The sequence below is a fragment of the Arvicanthis niloticus genome, chromosome 17 (genome assembly GCF_011762505.2).
Source record: "Arvicanthis niloticus isolate mArvNil1 chromosome 17, mArvNil1.pat.X, whole genome shotgun sequence".
In the NCBI taxonomy this organism is placed as follows: domain Eukaryota; kingdom Metazoa; phylum Chordata; class Mammalia; order Rodentia; family Muridae; genus Arvicanthis; species Arvicanthis niloticus.
The window spans coordinates 36,815,782-36,834,844 of record NC_047674.1 but is presented as its reverse complement, the minus strand read 5'-3'; the positions used below and the strand labels follow the sequence as shown (position 1 = coordinate 36,834,844).

At 36.3% G+C, this 19,063-nt stretch overlaps 1 long non-coding RNA gene across 1 annotated transcript in view; it reads right to left on the bottom strand.

Annotated features, from left to right (window-relative positions):
• Positions 1-304: 304 nt before the first annotated feature.
• Positions 305-19,063, bottom strand: part of LOC143434792 (uncharacterized) — a 45,877-nt gene continuing 27,118 nt past the window's right edge. The window contains exon 4 of the long non-coding RNA XR_013104552.1: positions 305-319. This is a non-coding gene — a long non-coding RNA (uncharacterized LOC143434792). The remainder of the gene's footprint in view (positions 320-19,063) is intronic.

Sequence of the window (19,063 nt, the reverse complement as noted above, 5' to 3'; positions counted from 1 at the left end):
CCCCTCTTTTTCCCCCTCTCCCTCTTCTCTTACTCCCAAGTCTCTCCTACCCTCTACTATCCTTGATTATTGTGTTCCCTCTTCTAAGTAGGACTGAAGCATCCACTCTTTGGTCTTCCTTCCTCTTGAGCCTCATGTGTTTCGTGAGTTGTATCATGGGTATTCCATGATCTTTGCCTAATATCCATAAATAGGTGAGTACATACCATGTGTGGTCTTTTGTGACTGAGTTACCTCACTCAGGATGATATTTTCTTGATCCATCCATTTGCCTGAGAATTTCATGAAGTCATTGTTTTAAATAGCTCATCATTGCAAACTAATAAAGAAGATAAAAGAGATGTGTTTTTAAACAACTATGGTTTAAAAGGTGATTTTTTTTTTCAAAAAGATGTTTTAATCATATGTATATGTGTGTGGTTATGTACACATAAGTGTGGGTGCCTTCAGAGACCAGAAGAGGACATCAATTTCCTGGATCTAGAGTTAAATAAACTTGTGAACCATTGGACATGGGTACTTTGAACTGAACCTCTAGATATCTGCAAGAGCAGTTCATTCTCTTAAACACTGAGTCATCTGTATAGCCAGAGCAAGTATTGTTTGTTTGTTTGTTTGTCTGTTTTGATGGGAAAAGTCTTTGAAAACAGTTAAATACTGTGCTAGCTGGTTGACACAAGCTATAGTTATCTGAGAGGAGGGAACCTCAATTGACAAAATGATTCCTTATGATCAAGCTGTAGTCAAGCCTAAAGATCATTTTCTTAATAGTGGTTGATGGAGGATGGTCAAGCCCAGTGATTGATGGGAGAAGGCCTATCCCATTGTGTAAGGTGCCATCCCTGGATTGGTGGCCCTGAATTTTATAAGAAAGCAGGTTGAGCAAGCCATGAAGAGCAAGCCAGTAAGCAACACCCCTTCATGGCTTCTGTATCAGCTCCTGCCTCCAAATTCCTGTTCTGTTTGGATTCCTATCCTGACTTCCTTTGATGATGAACAATAATGCAGGCTTGTAAGCCAAATAAGTCCTGCTGTCCCCAAGTTTCTTTTGGTCATTATGTTACATTATAGCCATCATAATCCTAACCGGAGCAATTACTATTTTGAAAAAAAGAGAGTGATATGAAATATTTATATTTGCAGGGCTTTAAGGACCTCACTACTAAAACTGTACCTCATACCCACGACTGATGAAACCGTACCTGGGTCCAGAGGCTGCAAAAGGTATTTGTAAAATCTTTTATAACAACAACAGACAAGAGGTTTACTGTCTGTTGGTCATTTGTATATTTTTATAGGAAGAGTACTGGGAGCATGTCAGAACTACTGTTTCTATTTCTATGTCCCCATTAGTTATCCATCTCCAAGTTCCTGTAAAGAAGCAGGCAGGATAGAGTGTGCTAGCTTAGCGTACAACCAACTTTCTGAATCTACAGCAAAGCCAACCTAAAATGTACAACAGTGGACTGCAACAAAGCCCAAAAGTAATTTCAGGGCCCACTCTTCCCCTCTCCCTCTGATAGGGAAATAGTTCTGAAGGAATTGCCAAAGACAATTGAGAGTCAAGAGAGTAAAGGCCATATAGGTGGCAGAACCTTTATATACTAAAAAAAAATCTTACCTTTGTTCTTAGCATCTGCTTCAATGTGATGCCAATGTGAATGTTGTGGAAGTGGCAGAAGAGGTAAGCATGTTCTATAAGGGCCATGCAATCTAGATGTCCACATGCTATTCAAGATGGACCCCAGTGGAAATCCATACTTCCTCGTACATTCTAAATAGTGCATATCTATTCATAAGTCCTGAGGTCCTGAGCCCTATTGTAGTGGGGTTTCTATTACACATGATGCTAATTTCATGCCAATATCATCTCTTCCAGGAGTCCTAAACTTTTCTACAAGCAGTTGATGGTTTCAACATCTTTAATTGATGAGTTATTAGGTAGAGATGATATTTTATCATTTAAAATATTTTTAGCATCATATATGGGGCTCTACTTGGCTAACTTAATGACAACATTGTTTTATTTCTATGTATTAACTAGCCAGGTCATTTATTGTATTCATTTGTGTAATTACTATAATTCTGAGACCAACATCACTATATCCTCATTGTATCAATGACAAAACAGAACACCAATATTGCAAAATATTTGATCACACAGTGATCCCAAAAATTGTTGTTTAACTGTAAAAACCTGTTTCTAGTGGTGGGGTGGCTCATTCTTAGCACACACCTTTAATCCCTCTGACTGAAATAAAGACGTGCCCTTACCACTCACCTTTAATCCAAAACAATGAAGGTAAAGTTAGTTTGTAGAAGGAAGCACCCATGTTTGAAGGTGATGTCTAATTGAGTGGCAGACAAAGTGATGAATCAGAGAAAGATTTGACAGCATAGACTATGCCCAACTCTCAGAAGAGACAGGATAGGGAAGCTACTTAAGAGAGTAGTGGAGAGAAAGGAGAGAAAACTTTTACAGGGCAGTTAGTAACAAATAAGACCAGCATTCTCATATTCTTATTTTTATAATTATAAGGCAATTTCCCCTCTAACTCATCACTATATTAAATCATGTGCTCAGTGAACTTTCTAAAGGACAGAAGTTTTTGTAACAGATTTTTCTTTCTTTTTTTTTTCTCATGTATGCTGGTATTTTAAAAACTAAAAGAAAATAATGTACAGGAAAGTTGGCTAGTTTTAAATGCATGAAAACACAGGTAATGCATGGAAAGACTGAAAAATCTAAAACATAAGAAAAGAGAAATGATCATGTTTGCTATAGATTCCATCAGAGATATAAGCCTAATATATTTTTTTCTTTAGATAGCAGCTTGCATCTGGATCCATTAAGCTTCCTAATTGACATGGGGACAGCAGACATTTCAAAGTAAGGAAAATAAAATAGAAGCAATGGCATTTTTATTCCTAATCATTACTTTCTAAGTTTCTTCAGTTTTTACTGCATGCAGGGAAGTTGACACACACCTCATTTTGTTATTGCTTTCTGAACATGTAACAGGCAACTTTGGGGCTTTATGATTTATTGCTTTAAACACTTTTAGTGCCATCTCTGCATCCTCATATCCAGGGTGGGATCAAAGGCATATTTAAAGGAAAACATTTTCTGGATTTCCTTTGTAAAGGGCAAAGCACTTACCATTTTGTCATTCAATGCACTTACTTACCTTTTGCCTCACTGTGTAATGAACAGCACTTAGACCTGCTTTTCAGACCTCCTCAATATGGGCAAACACAATTTTTCTGATCTCAACCAACTTCTACATTTTGATGCTTCACATTTTTGACTTTCCAGTAGCCTGGAGCCATTTTAATCTATGTTCTTTTTAAAAGCTTTGTGGTTTTCATATGTATCATATACAGTGTGTGTGTGTGTGTGTGTGTGTGTGTGTGTGTGTGTGTCTGTGTGTGTGTCTGTGTGTATGTGTGTGTATGTGTGTATGTGTGTGAGAGAGAGAAAGAGAGAGAGAATGAGAAAGACAGAAAAAGAGACAGAGACAAAGAGAGCACAGCAAAAGTACATACTATGATGGAACTACCTAAAACTGTACCATACTTAAAGAACAAAATCCCAGGCACCACTCTAACTCCAAGGGACCAGTATGCTCAGGGACACAGTCACCCAGAATCACAGATTCAGTGCACATGCTTAGTAAATGTCCATAGCAGAATTTACAATGTATCCAAGTGCCTCCTCCCAGGGCTAGTATAAATTTCTTCTATTTACTTTTCATGGAAATCAGTATGGCTGTAGATTCTAATATTTAAGCTTAAATTTTGTATATTTTTCTCATTTTTACATATAACATATTGTAAAATTCCTACACGTTAATATAAAAATATCTGACAAGTCATAAAATTTATCCATTTATAATAACCAAAAAATAATACTTAGAAATAAATTCAAACAAAAAGCTGAAATATCTCTACAATTCAAGCTATAAAATAGTAGTGAAAGAAAATAAAAAAGATACAAATTTATGGGTAAAGTTCCCATTTTCATGGAATAAAAGCATTAGTATTTAGATTTCTAGTTTACTAAAAATGTAAAAAATGACAGTATAAAATTCTTATCAGAATACTAATAATGTTGCTCATTAGACTAGCCAAGTTTTTTTTCTTAAAATGTAAGCAGAACCACAAAGGATACCAACCAGTCAAAGAAATCTTGAGTGAAAGAAGCAAGTTGGATACACCACAGTTTGTACTAGCCAAAACAGCAAAGCACTGGCATAAAAATAGACCCATAGACCAGTATACTGAACAAGTAGTCCAGAAATAAAACCACGATTTTAAGGCTGATGGATGTTTAACAAAAGTTCTAGGGACAGTGGAGAAATGATGGTTTCTACAATAAAAAACCATTTGGGAAAAATTGGATTTCCACACACACATAAGAATTAAATTCAACTCTTGAGTCTTGGTATATAAAAGCTAACTCAAAAATGGGTCAACATCTTAAACAGAAGACCTCAATCCACAGTGCCTTATTTTTAAGCCATTGGAGTAGGTACTTGTCATTTGGAACAATGTGTAGGAAACTGGAGAGCACTGTACTCAGTACCATTTCAGAAAGTATTACATTACATTACTTGTGGGTCTTTGAAGCTGATTTCACAGAAACAGAGATAACAGTGGTTCCCAGAAGCATGTCTGGTTGGAGAAAGAGAGAATGTCTTAGGATTTTTATTGCTGTGAGAGGCACCATGACCAAGGCAACTCTTGGAAAAGACAATGTTTAACTGTAGCTGGCTTACAGGTTCAGAGATTCAGTCCATTATCATCAAGGTGGAAGCATGGCAGCTTCCATGCAGGCATGGTGCAGGAGGAGCTGAGAGTTCTACATCTTCATCTGACTGTAGCTAGGAGAAAACTGATTCTTCTGCACTGGGTGCAGCTTCAAAGCCCACCCCCACACCCACAGCGACACAGTGCCTTCAACAAGGCCACAATTCCTAACAGTACCACTTCCTATTGGCCAAGCATATTCAAACCACCACAAAGAGTAATTTTGGTTCACAGATATAGAATTACCATTACATTATAAGAATAAATTGTAGAGATCGGTTGTATATACTTTGTGACAATATCCTGCATTCTTGAGAATTATCTCTCCACATAAAAATAGCCATAGGAGATCATGTACTTAGCAAGTAGCAAAACTTTAACATTCAGAAAAAATATACAGTAAAAAAATTCCATGCTGTACATAAGTACATAATATATAAGTAACTTTAAAGAAAAATAGTAAAACATTGAAAAACAGGACAAAGTTAAAAAAAAATTTTTTTTGGAAAACATCTTAAAACTACAGAAAACAAAACTAATGTTTTAAAACCAGCAGACTCATTCCAAATATTGCAAGGCATAAAAATTCCACCTAGTATTTCTTTGGAGCCATTTTTACAGTTCACCAACTTTCATCAGATTGAAAACTTTCAGAAGCGATGAGTCCTCAGAGACACAGAGCAAATGAAAATGTGTTTCCACCACAATGCTGCATCTCTAATACATTTCAGTGAGTTCTTCTGCTCGCCCACCTTCTCATGGCAACTTACTCTGGGGCTTCTTCAATCTATCACAAACTTTAAATGAGCAGAACGAGCAGAAACTAAGAAAATTTTCATGCAGATACCCAAATATATCTGGTTTGAACTTAACAATTTACACACTTGTAATTGTCAAATAAAAACTCTAGCGTCAAAATAGACCTCCTAACTTAGAACATCTGATGAGACATTGCCAATTAAGAAAACTTGGCCAGCTCGATGTTACCATATGCCTACCTAGCCTTCTTCTCTTCTGTTTTAGATCAACTAGTTGATATTGCAAGCCCCAAGTAGAAAATACATAAAATATAACTGTAGAACTTAAAAAAAACTTAAAAGCATAAATGTGATTGTTTTATACCTCCGATTCTTAATCTAAAACATATTACCAAGGTGGGGATAAGAACACCTTAAATAACCTAAAAAGAATATCTCTACTAACATTTTCCCTATAAAAGGTATGCATAACTACAATACTGAATGTAATCCTATTCAAGAATTCTTTCCCTTATATTTTTCCAGTGCTTTGGGGTTTGATAAAATACATGTAAATCTGAGACCCTACTATAGTGATATGAAATTTAAATTCTATAATCAGATTCTTAAAACTTTAGTTAATGCCAAGTAATAAAGTATATCTGATTTTTATTGATCAATTGAAGTGAATAAATAACAAGAACATTTGAAATTGTGAAACAACCTAGAATAACAAAATATGTAACTTTTCAAGCTCTTTTCCCCCTCACACCTTAGGTCCTGCCTCACAACATGAAGTTGATGTAGCTATGTCCTAAGTAAATTCCATGACAACAATCTTTACTATTAAAACAATGACATATTTGTGCTCCTGTTAAAATATATTTTAACACCAACAACATATTTTTAATCCCAGTTAGTTTCCAATATGTTTGCAAAAATTCAAAAAAAAAAAAAAAAAAAAAAAAAAAAACACTCAAAATTTCTTGCCAGAAAAAAAAACAGTGAAAGTAAGAGTTTTCTCCAGATATTTTAATTAAAGTCAAATTTCCTAAGCTTCTTCTTGCACTATTACTTTTAGTATCTTTAACAAGTACTTATAGTTTTACTCTTCAAACTTTTCTTCAAGTTCAGGACCATCCCCTAGCTATCTCCACATCATACTTGCTCCCATCTTCAAGAGTACCACTGACTTCTCACAAAAACTTCTGAACTCTAAACTGTGTAGCATCTTTCTCTTGCAACTGGCTCAGTCTGGCTTCCATGATTGTTATCTGAGGTCCATGATTGTTTGGATACGTAAGAGACCACGATGGAGTGACAGTAGCATCCATAATTTGGGCATCAGAGTTATTTTTCTACCTAGGCTGTTCATCTGGTTGCTGGGAGGGCATTTGTAAGTAAAAATGGCGTTGCTTTGAGCAAGAAGTAGTTGTTTCTTCTGAGGTTTAATTTCCTCGCCTGTAAAGTGGGGAAAGTCATTTTTTCCAATAATGGAGATTAAACTTAGAACTCTGCCAATGCTATGTAAGACCTCTTCCACTGATCTACGTCTTTGTCTCACCAGAGTTTCTTAAAAAAAAAAAAAAATTATGTTATTTTGCCTAGGCTGGTTTCCATCTGATGATCTTCCCTTCTGATCTCCCAAGGAGCTGATATTGCCAATCTATGCCACTGAACCTGCAGTGTGTAATAATTCATATTTTATAAAATTGGTTGCTGATGATCATATCTTTAAAGCTGTGGTTTCAGTTCTCAAAGTGGAGTACACAATCAATTAAAATACTTGTTATTATTAAGGGGGCATTTGAAATTTCATCTCAAATGTAAAAAAAAATGGACAATACTTGCAATTTCATATGGCTTAATAGTATAGTTTCATCTCCCAATAATTAGAAGGGTAGTGCCATGTTGTTTTATGTAACTTTATATTACATAAGATATATTAAAAGGATAAAACAAAGATTAAAACCAACATCCCCTGTGGAAGTACTTTAATGTCAAAGTCTTTTGTTACAGATTTGACTCTGAAATGTTTCCGACAGGCTCATTTGTTAAAGATCTTGTGACGGGCTTAAGAGACTGGATTCTGAGGACTCCAATCTCATCAATGGGTTATGATAAAACAATGTCATCACTGGGAGGTGTTCAAACAGGAAGTGGGACCAGTACAGAGAACTTCAGTCCCAGGTGACATGTTCCACAAAGATATGCCTTTCAGATCCTTCTTTTTATTTATTTATTTTTTTTACGTCAGATTCTTGTCTCTCTTTTTGGCATCTCATCTTTCGGGAGGTGATCATTATCCTTCACCACATTCCCGCGGCTGTGACGGGACACTGAGCCTCATCGTAGGCTAATAGTAGTAGGAAAAGCTAAACTCAGGCTGAAACTACTGCCAAAAATAAATCCCTCGACCTTTGACCTTGCTTACATAAGGAGTAGCCCACAAGACATAGCACACTGTTCGGTATGGAGGATGTGGGGAAAAAAAAAAGATATTTCATTGTGACTCTGGAATTTGTTTCACAATTAGGTTTATGTGGACTTTTCAGATGAAGTGGCAGATAAGCATCTAGGAGATCATATTTGTCTCAAAATACTAAATTAAAATATTTGATACTTTATTCCAATGTGATAAGACTATTAATAAAGCTTTTGGCTATTAAAAACTTGAATTAGCTAGTTATAATACTATAAACAGTATTATTGTTTTTATGATGAAAGATGTTCCATCTTGCTATTTTATATACATAATACCATAGCATAAGCAATATATCCTAGATCCATTGCTTTTAAAAGTCTATTCAGCTAAGGCTTATCTATATTGGACTTCCACAAAAATATCAATAGATTAATAGGTCAAATTTAATACTTTTAATAAGTGTTCAAAACCACAGTTGTATCTATCTATTAAAAAGAATGAAAGAAATTTCTATATTTGCAGAAAATGGCAATGACCCTCAGTTATTAAGCCACAAATGATAGGCATTCAAAAATTAACCAAAGAAACCCACCAAAAATCTATTATGTGCTACTCCAGGTTAAGGACAAACTATTGAATTCTCCATGTGGATATCTACATGACTCCACCAATGCCCCATAGCAAATCAAGACTTATCAAAACCAACCAGCTGTTCTCCAATTGATCTCAGGAGATTTCACTCCTGTTAAATGCGCTGTAGTCTTTCTGACAAGAAAACACATAACCAACTGTCAGTCGGTCTCAAATGTCTCAGGCAACTCTATGGTTGCTATTCCATCAACAAGAAAGAGCTTTCTATTTCTGAAAACTCTAGAAATGTCAGCAATATACACTCTTCCTCCTCGGAAGCTGAATCAGGCCAGATCGCCATCAAAAGGAGTTCCTATTTCTCCATTAGCAACTGTCACAGTAACAGTTAAACTAAGTAAAGCTTTAAGATTGTCAGCCAAATAAATAAATATTATATTTTTAAAAATACTTGTGTAAATCAAGGTAACTAACTGATTCATTGACTACCTCGCTTGTCATCCAGATATTTTGGAAGTTAAATAGATTAAAATAAATAACCAAACAACTGAAAAATGTTTTGTTCTGTGAAACAGATGCTAGGAATAAGAACTAATCTCATTTCATTGATAGAAAATGAGGGAACATGTCTCTGATGATTTTCCTTATTCTTGAGAATTTTATATACGTGTACAATGAAATATGGTCATATCTACCCACCATGTGCTCCCTCCAACTCCTCTCATGTTACCACAACCAACCACCTCCCAATATTATGTCATTTTATTATTACTGTTATTACTATGATGATGATGATGATGATGATGATGATGATGATGATGATGACGACTATAACCCACGTAGTCCAGTTGGCCACAATTGTTACATATACAACACTGCCTCTACACTCCAAGGCTCAAGAAACGTCAGAGAAGAGGGTTGGAAAAACAGTAAAGCCAGAGAGAGGATCAGGACATGTTCTGAGATTGTGTCTCCTGATTACTTTCATATAGTTTAAGTCATCATTTACATCAGTCATTTGATCACAAACATATCTGACTACATTTTTACTGCTAATTCAACTTTATTCAAATTTAAACTTTACTGGGGTTCCCAAATTAGAATTTGAGTGTTTATACTATTAATGGTTCCACACAGTTTTAGAAAGTGCCACATTTCAACCCATCTGAATCCATGAAATATTATTCAATAAAGCAATCTATAATGAATATATAACCTAATTACTGATTTTAAAATGGGGTGAAAACTCAGAAATAATGAAAGATGGGAAGGTCATGCAAATCCATAGCAACCTACGATGTCATCCGCATATGCATATATGATCATTGTTTAGTGCTGCCCAATGATTCTCATTCCTTGATTATGATCCTGTAAGGTTGGCCCAAAAGAGATCACATTAATCAAAGCCTTACCTCTTCATTAGAAATATTTCATATTTCTCATATTCTGGGCCTATCTTTTCTCTGTGAACATTTTCTATTTTACATTTCTTAATGTAACTAAAAGCAATCCATCTTGGTTGAAAATAGCAATTCTGCAATAGAACGAGTTGTACATTTTTGTGATACGAACTCAAATACATTACATTTGTCTGAATTGCTATTAATATTCATGACATTTTTGCACTATTTGTTTCCTAGATTGTAGTTAATGCCATTCCCACTTTTCTTCTAAATGTAGCTGAGTAAAAAGCCTAAATTGCTATTTTGTGAAGTGCGCTGAAGTGTTAATGTGCAATGTGGTTAAAAATGACTAATGAAAAAGTTAATAGGGCCTTTTTCCACAGTCTGCTTCCCAAGATGCTCCATCACACGCTGCATTCCTGATGCTCTTCTTGGATTCAGGCGTTACCAAGATATATGTATCATGATCGTCCTTGTAAAATCCATAGGCTAGAGTATCACGAAGAAGGCAATATGAAACCAAATTTCAAAACTCCAATCATCCTGTTACCGATTCAATGGTCTGACTTCATATCAACTGAGTCTCTGCCTCAGCTTCTGAGTGCTTTTTCCTACCTAACACCCCAACATGTCCTGCATCACAAATGGATAGAATTGATTTTATATTTAGATTGCCTTGAATTCAAACTCTAATTTTGACACTGTTCTGAGTAGTCTTCTATAAGACTACTCAAATTTCTTTATCTACACAATTTAGTTAGTAATTATTACAGCATATATTATGATGATGTAGGCAAAACATTAACATCACACTAATTCACTCCTGTAGGAGGCTTACATAATCTCCTATACCACGCCTTACAAGCAAAGCAGGCTCTAGCTTTGTTACTGAAATGCCTAAGAATCTCTTAAACAGCCTCCTACCTCTTCTTCCCCAATGGGACACTTGGTACTCGCCCTCAGTTCACTTGTCTCATTTTTCTGTCCCTCTCAACAGTCCCTTTGCCTTAATTCTAACCTTCTCCAAGACCTCCAAATTAATATTACTACATTTATTTTTTAAAAAACTGACTTTTTAAGATTGATGGAAAAATACATCATTATCTCCATGGATTCTAAGAAAGTTCAAAATTATTATTATTTTAAATATACATCTAGCCATTTTCACACTCTATGATTTGAATAGCTAAAATTCTTGTTTGAAGAGAAAAATATACTACATTTGGTGGTACTTAGAAAAAACTACTGAATATATAAATAATATTCAGGAAACTTGCAAACACTGAGATATTTGCTCTTTCTTATATGTTATTATTCAAACATGAATCATTGTTAATGAATAAATTTACTTTGCTTTAATTTTTTAAAGACTGAATTAAAAACAAGTCAGATTTCAATTGCCAACACAGAGACTCATTTGGAGGACTTTAGATCCTTCATGACCTGAGCTGCAGCTGCATGATCAGATTTCTCTCCCTTGTTCCAGTTTCACAGCCAATATGGTCCTATCATCTTTAAGAGCTTGAGTGTATGCAGATTCCTGTTCTAGATCAGCAGGAAACCAACAACTACTCCTATAATATACCGATCTAGCATGCTTCTCACCTTTCATCACTATGTCATGACCAGGATTTGTGGAGAAGATCAGACTGACTGTGTAAGATCTGTCAAGAACACTTGTTTGGTTATTACAAAGAGAATATGTATAAATCTGAATTTTAGTTCAGAATGTTTTCATATGTGTGTGTATGTATATAAACATAATTGTCTGCATATATGCAAATATGCACATATGTGTATATATAGGCATATATACACACAAATATATATACATGTGTATATATAGCACATATGCCGACAAATATGTGTATACACATGGGCACAAATATATACATACATACATATACATACATGCACATATATACACATATAAAACACTGTCCCACCTATTCCTTCTTCACAAGTTTTGTAACTGTAACTGTTTTTGTTCTCATGATGTGAGATCCTGGCTTGATAATCCTGCCTCTTCTGACTCCTACCCAGTATCACACAGATATTACAGTCTTTTCTATGTTTTGGAGTCACCTCGGTGGCTTCTGGCCACTGTGTTCCATTCCATGCTTACAAGAGATAATTAACCTAGAATGTAACCAGAGCGCGGAAAAGGAATCCCTCAGCTAGGTGGTTCCAGTATGGACACAAGCTTGGTGGCAACTGAGCACAAGTTAAGCAGAATCAGGCCAGGCTGCTCGGGGGCCAGAAAGAACACGTGCAAGTCTTTTGTCTTCTTGAGCTTTGCCTCTTTTGCCTGTGAAGTAGATTTTTCTAGAGACTGATGTAAAACTGGTTCTTTCTAATAACTCATTAATCACTTAGAACCTTGTAGCAATACTGGTAGCCACCACTTTTTCTTGTCCTTGCAACTATGTATCTAATATTTTCAGTTTAATTTACTTTTTCTTGTTTATTTATTTCTTTAGTTATTCTGACACACAGTCTCACTTTGGAGGCCATATTACTCTCACTTGGGTATTATTCCCCCTGCCTCAGCACTGGATTACAAGCATGGACTACCACGCTTTAAATGGGTCAACATTTAGCTGGCTTTAATATATCTCTCAATGGACCCCTAGATCTGGTCTAACACTGAACTAGAAGATGCTTCGGTATACCATTAGGTATTAAAGGCACAAGTAATGATAAACACTGGGGTTCTAGATCCACTTTTATGTCTACTCTCTCTGAAGAATTGGTGTTGACTGATACTCAGTTCATCACTGTTTCAGATGAGCTCAGCCACAGATGAACCGAGCCATGCTGCAAGAACATTTGAAATAGTACTACATTCTGATTTCTTTCTCAGTTATTTCACAGTTGAATATTTATTAAGTCCTAATTTTTTGACTGTCGGTCTACTCACAATTCAATATAAATATGTTCTAATTCCTTCTGCCTTCTAATTATATTAGAATTATTAAATTTATATATCTAATATATGACTCATGATCTTTAAGACCTAGAAAACTTAATTTGTACTATTCTTAATCATTTAACTTATTTTCATTGACTCTCAGCCTTTGGCTAAGATCAAGTGTAAATTCACTTACTTGTCAATCATTTTTTAATAAATTAACCTGTGAAGTGTTTCTAATGTTAATTTAAATACATAAAAATGTATGACAATTTATGAAGGCTTTATAGCCAAGTTACCTCCATTTAAAAAATAATTGAAATCTTTGATATTTTTTAATTTAATTAACATAATAGTTGTTACTTGCTTATAAACTTAGTAATATTTTGTACCAAATGAAAATATAAAAGGATCCCTTGAACATTTATCTAAATTTTGTAGAAAAAAATTCTTGGTACTTTCTCTTTCATCTAACGTGTAAAGGTAAAATATCATCTCTTTCAAGAATTTAGCAGGAAACATTGAATTCTGAACCTATTAGGGTGAAAGGATCCTATCTTACCTAAAGGAAATAGCATTAATATAAATGGGAACAAATCTTAGGACTGTTTTGACTTGTTGTATGAAAACTAGAAAGAAGTAATCAAAATTTTTAAATGGGAAAATATTTAGATAATTATTTCTCCAAAGATGACATATAGATAGCTGTGATATAATAAGAAATTGTAATTCATTCCTTGACCCCAGTTACTGGCACAAAACATTTAAAATTCTTGATGGTCATTAGTCATGAAATTACTAGGTGGCTTTGTTACAATGTCTGGAGTCTTATCTCAAGTTTCTGACATAAAAGCAGCCAAGACTCCCTGGAGGAGGGATGTGCTGGAGATTGAACCAGTCTTCAATAGCCAGTGCGTTAATCATCTCTCCAGGACGGAAATTCCATTGAAACTCCAGACAATAGTTTCCAAAGTTCTCCTGGTTTAGAGAACATGTTGAGAGCCAGAGAGGTTGGTGAGCCAGAGCTGGAAAGGGGCTCTATAGGCTTTGCCCAAGAGTCTGCCTCTATATCTCTTCTAATTGACTGCTCTGTAATAGCATGCATTATAGTTAACAAGGGAAAACAATTTCCCTGAATACTGCATCTGAATACAGGAAAACCCCAGCTACAATTAGCCATGTCAGACAGAAGTGTGAGTACCGGCGAGTGTTCTATGAATGGAGAAGTTGTGGTGGAATGTGGACTAATTCTGGGTGCGTTGTATAAAGTTGAGTGAAACTGTAGGACTTTCAGCCAGTGTCCCCAGAAAAATCAGAGACTACTCAGCACAGAAATTGCAATTGTTGAAATTGTTTTAAGTATATAAGAGCAGTTTTATCCCTTTAATAGCCCTCAAAACACAAAGAGATAATAAAAATCACTAGTCATTTGGTAAGTGTAAGTCAAAACCACATGGTGTACCATGTAACAGCTTCTGAAATAGCAATAATGTCTTAATGTAAAATTTAAAATATGGGTAGAAATGTTGAGAAATGATTACTCCTAATGATTCCTGGCAAAAATATAAAGTGGTATGGTCACTCCTGGAAGCAATGTGATGGTTGTCCATAGAACTAAACACAGAACTGCTACATGGCTCATCAATTCCACTCTTCAATATGAATGCAAAAGATGGAAATTGAAGGCACAAATGTACTGGTATGCCACTGTTTTCCAGAAGGACCGTTCACTGTAGTGAAAACCACGGACAACACAAGACTCTCCGCAAATGTATTACGGTCATACACGTAGATGCCAAGGACCCAAAGAAGGGATGATGTTCTGATAAATTCCACAATGTGGATGAACCTTACAATCTCCATACTGAGAGAAGTCCCCTACAACTTCATATTTATTATTAAACACTAGAAGAGGTAAATTCATAGGAACAGAAATTAGATTAGAGATTATAAGGCAACAACAGAATATAAAAATTTCTTATTATTTAACACTTCCATTTGAGGTAAAGAAAACACTAAGAAATAGACAATGTTGACATTTTTATAACACAATAAAAGCATCTAATGCCACTGAGCTGCACACTTGGAAATAGGTTAATTTTACATGTGTGTGTGTGTGCATGCACACATGTGGGTGTATGAGATGTGTGTGTGTGAGAGAGAGGGTTTGTGTGCTTGTATGTGTGTGAATGTGTGTGTGAGAGAGAAAGGGTGTATGCATGTATGTGTGAAAGTATGTATGTGTGCATGTGTCTATGTGAGTGTCTGTGTGTGTGTCTGTGTGCATGAGTGTTATGAGAGATTGCATGTGTATAGCATGTATGTGTGAGTGTGTGCATGTGTGTGAGTGTGTGTCCATGTGTGTATGTCTGCATAAGTGTGTGTGTGAGTGTGTGTGTGCATGTGTGTGTGCATGTGTGTGTGAGTATGTGTGCATAAGTGTGCGTGTGTGTGTGTGTGCGTGTGTGTGTGTGTATAAAGCTAAATGCGATAACCTATGTCTCATGAGTGGACTTAGGATATCTAAGTGGGAAAAGTGAGGCATAGGCTATCATAAGCTATTGTACACTATGTATACCTCCTTTGATTCTCACAAGGCTTTTCAAGAAGAATAAAAAGAGAGAAAATGGGCTGGAGAGATGGCTCAGTGGTTAAGAGCACTGACTACTCTCTCACAGGTCCTGAGTTCAATTCCCAGCAACCACATGGTGGCTCACAATCATCTGTAATGGGATATGATTTACTCTTCTAGTGTGTGTCTGAAGATAGCTACAGTGTACTCATATAAATAGAAAATAAATAAACCTTTAAAAGAGAGAGAGGAATAGGGAGAAAATGGTTTTAAAAGTATAAAATCATCCAAACTCATTTTTCATAAATTATTGCCAGTAGGGGTAGAAACCCAAACAGTTTGAATGACAGATGATTTAGAAGCATTCCTGTAAAATTCAGAGGATTTGTTTTTAGTAATTATGTTTGTAGAACTTTAGCCTATAAAACCGTCTATTTTAATACTATTCATAGCCAAAAAATCCAAAAAAAAAAAGAATCTATAAAGAGAATGCAGAGATAAATAGAAAATCTCCAAGTAGTGATAGACCAGTGTTTAAGTTAGATTGATGAAGTCATAAGGAATTGTATGTATGTGAATAAGAAACAGGCAGATAGGCAAGTATTGGCTTAAGGTAGGATGAAGTACATAGATATAGCAAGTTAAATTTAACATAAATGTAAAAACTTTTAAATGTACCCATTATAGAAAAAAATGCCATCCCTCGTATCATTCCTCGTATATGTAACAAGACCTATGACTTATCCAGCGGATAAAAAGGAATCTGCTTTCACTTTGTAGGATTTTTCTAGGATTGGAGCGGTAACTCAACAGTTAACAGCATGGGCTGGAATTCAGAGGACACAGTGATATATTTCTAGCACCCAGTCCAGTGACTCAAAACAGCCTGTAACTTCAGCTCCAGAGCATCCAGTGTCTTCCATGGGTACTCTCACACACAAGCCATAAAACACACTTGTTGGCCCCATTTTGACCTTGGTTTGGGCCTTGTGGATAAACCCGAACTTGTCGTTTGAGACCTGTTTTAGTCACTTCCATATGGGAGTGACTCAACAAGACCTGTTTAATCCTGCCTCTGCTCAGCTATTGCTGATGTAGAGCTTTGCCATTGGCCCTGTCAGTCACCCATAGCCTCTGTCACCCTTCCCCGCCCCCTACTTCAGCTCACTCCTTCAAAACCCCTCCTCCCTATGCTCCTATGCTCCGAGTTTACATAAACAAAAGGTTGTTACAGAAAGTTGAGTTCCTGCCTCGACAAGACTCCCAGCCTGGTGTGTTTCTTTGGACCACCGACACTCACTATCCCGCTAAGCTCCAGAGAGACCTGGCAGAACTGGGACCTCTCTCCTCTGGCCTGGACCTGCTGGCTGCAAGGAGCCGACACACATGCATGCACCACACCTAAATAATTTTTACAGAAGTAAACCAGTTTTACTTCACAACATGCATTGTTGGCATTGTTGTTTTAAGGTGCTGGGTTCAAATCCAGGGTGTTGTGCGTGCCAGACAAATATGGTTTTCAACAGTTTCTGCCTGCCAAGATTTCGAAGAGTCCTTTATTGTTAGGACCTGTTTTGTGTGTTTTAAGATGTTTAGCAGTATTTCTGACTTCCGCCTACTAAATGTCAGTACATTCGCATGCTCTATTTTGACAAACAAACATGTTTGCAGACATCACCCAGGGCAAAACTGCCGATCTAGAAACGATCCTCTGAGCAAATTAAAAGACAGGGCAAAACCCAGTACTTGGCATAAGAACAAGGATCATCGATGGTTACCTCTGTGAGAAAAGAATAAGCATCCTCTGGAGGATGGGCAGCAGTGTTGGCAGGGGGTGAAAACTCAAGGGGTGACATAAACTTTCATCCGGATGCAGGATTCCAACTGACGCTGGAAGTTGTTCACGGTCTTTAAATGTGGATTCTCTGGGTAGGGAGAATGGCATGTGTGCCACCAATCTTTCATCTAATATTCCTCCATTCTAAACGTGATTTACTATGTTCTGTATTTATGTTCCGCACTTGTGCAACTGTCTTTTATTTTATTCTTCTGGCATACTGTGAATGAAACCATGCTGTATTCTGACATTTGGGGAGGACAGGACATTAAAGAGCAAAGGAGTGTAACTTACTTATGCTAGGTGCTAGAAAGAAAAAAAAAAAGTCTTCATAGCCTTTCACTTCAATCTCCCAGATGAATCCCTTATATTTAATATCCTTAAAGCAGCCAGTACGTGCTTATGTGTATGTTTGTCAGTCATCACTTTAAGTCCTCCTAGGTTCTGACCAATGTTTACAAACAACAGGAAGTGTTTCTCAGTTCAGAAAATTGCTAAATGAGAATACTAAAGAAGCCTACAGAATTATATTTTCTCATTTGTAGAAACTGCTTTTTTCTCCCCTTTATATTTTCACACTGTAATGAAGACTTTCTTTACTCACTCCAACATGTGATACCCAGGAAATCTCTGACACAGAGAACTACTATAGCTTTCCACAATTCCACCATCAAGACCTCTCACACAAGTGCACACACACACACACACACACACACACACACATATGTAACTAATTTTTTGCATGTGTATTTTTCTCAACAACATTAAGGCTCTAACACTGATTTACACATAATGCAACCCACACTGGAAACGTTACATTTGATATCAAAATGACCTATAGTAGAGAATGTGAACCGTTGAATACTTTTTACCATTTGTTTTCCGGGCACTACTGAACATACATTCACCGTCAAAGGCCTAGCGCTAGCAAATGATAAATGTAATCCCCTTTGCACAGCAACCTAGGAGAAAGCTTTTATTATGCTATCTGAATGGCAGTAAATGCAAATACCAGCTTTTAGACGTTTATAATGGGTTTGGTTGACCATATCCATGTTCCTTATTAAATTAGACTAGCCCTGTAAACTTCTGGAAGAGGGAAGTACGCGACTACTTTGTGATCTGATTCTGTGCCCTCTCCACAAGTGAATTTCCTGTCGAGCCCACACCATTTAGATTATCGGCAAGTGTCTCCGTTCTCCTTCATGGCTGAGTTCCGCTTTCATTATTGAACACCACTGGTATTCAAACATTTGCCTCTTATTTTTCACACTGTTTCATTTGTTATAAAGGATGATTTTTTTTTTTTTCTGTATTTGTTTCACTCGGCTAAACCTTTGATAGCTTAAAGCAATAGAAATGAATTCACTCACTTTTCTAGAAGCCGGAAGCCTGTGTGTGTTTGTAAGCCACACACCTTCCATCAGCTGGGAAGAAATGTCCATTATCTACAGCATCCTTTAGCATTCCTTGACTTATCATATCTCCTAGTATCTGCCCCTTGCTCCCCTGTGAGTCTCAAGTCTCTCTTGTCCTGTGGCCCTGTCTTACATGAACACATGTGATGCCGTTTAAGGACACAATCAGCCTGATATCCTCACTTCAAACTTAGTAGTAACATTCACAAAGAGACATTTGAAAAGCAAAAAGGCCACATTTACACATTCTAAGGATTATGATGTTAGGATATACGGGCGGCTCCATTTTTAAAACATGTATTGCCTATCAGCATATTGAGAACCAAAAACCTTAAAAAAAATCCAGTTTCAATTGACAGATCA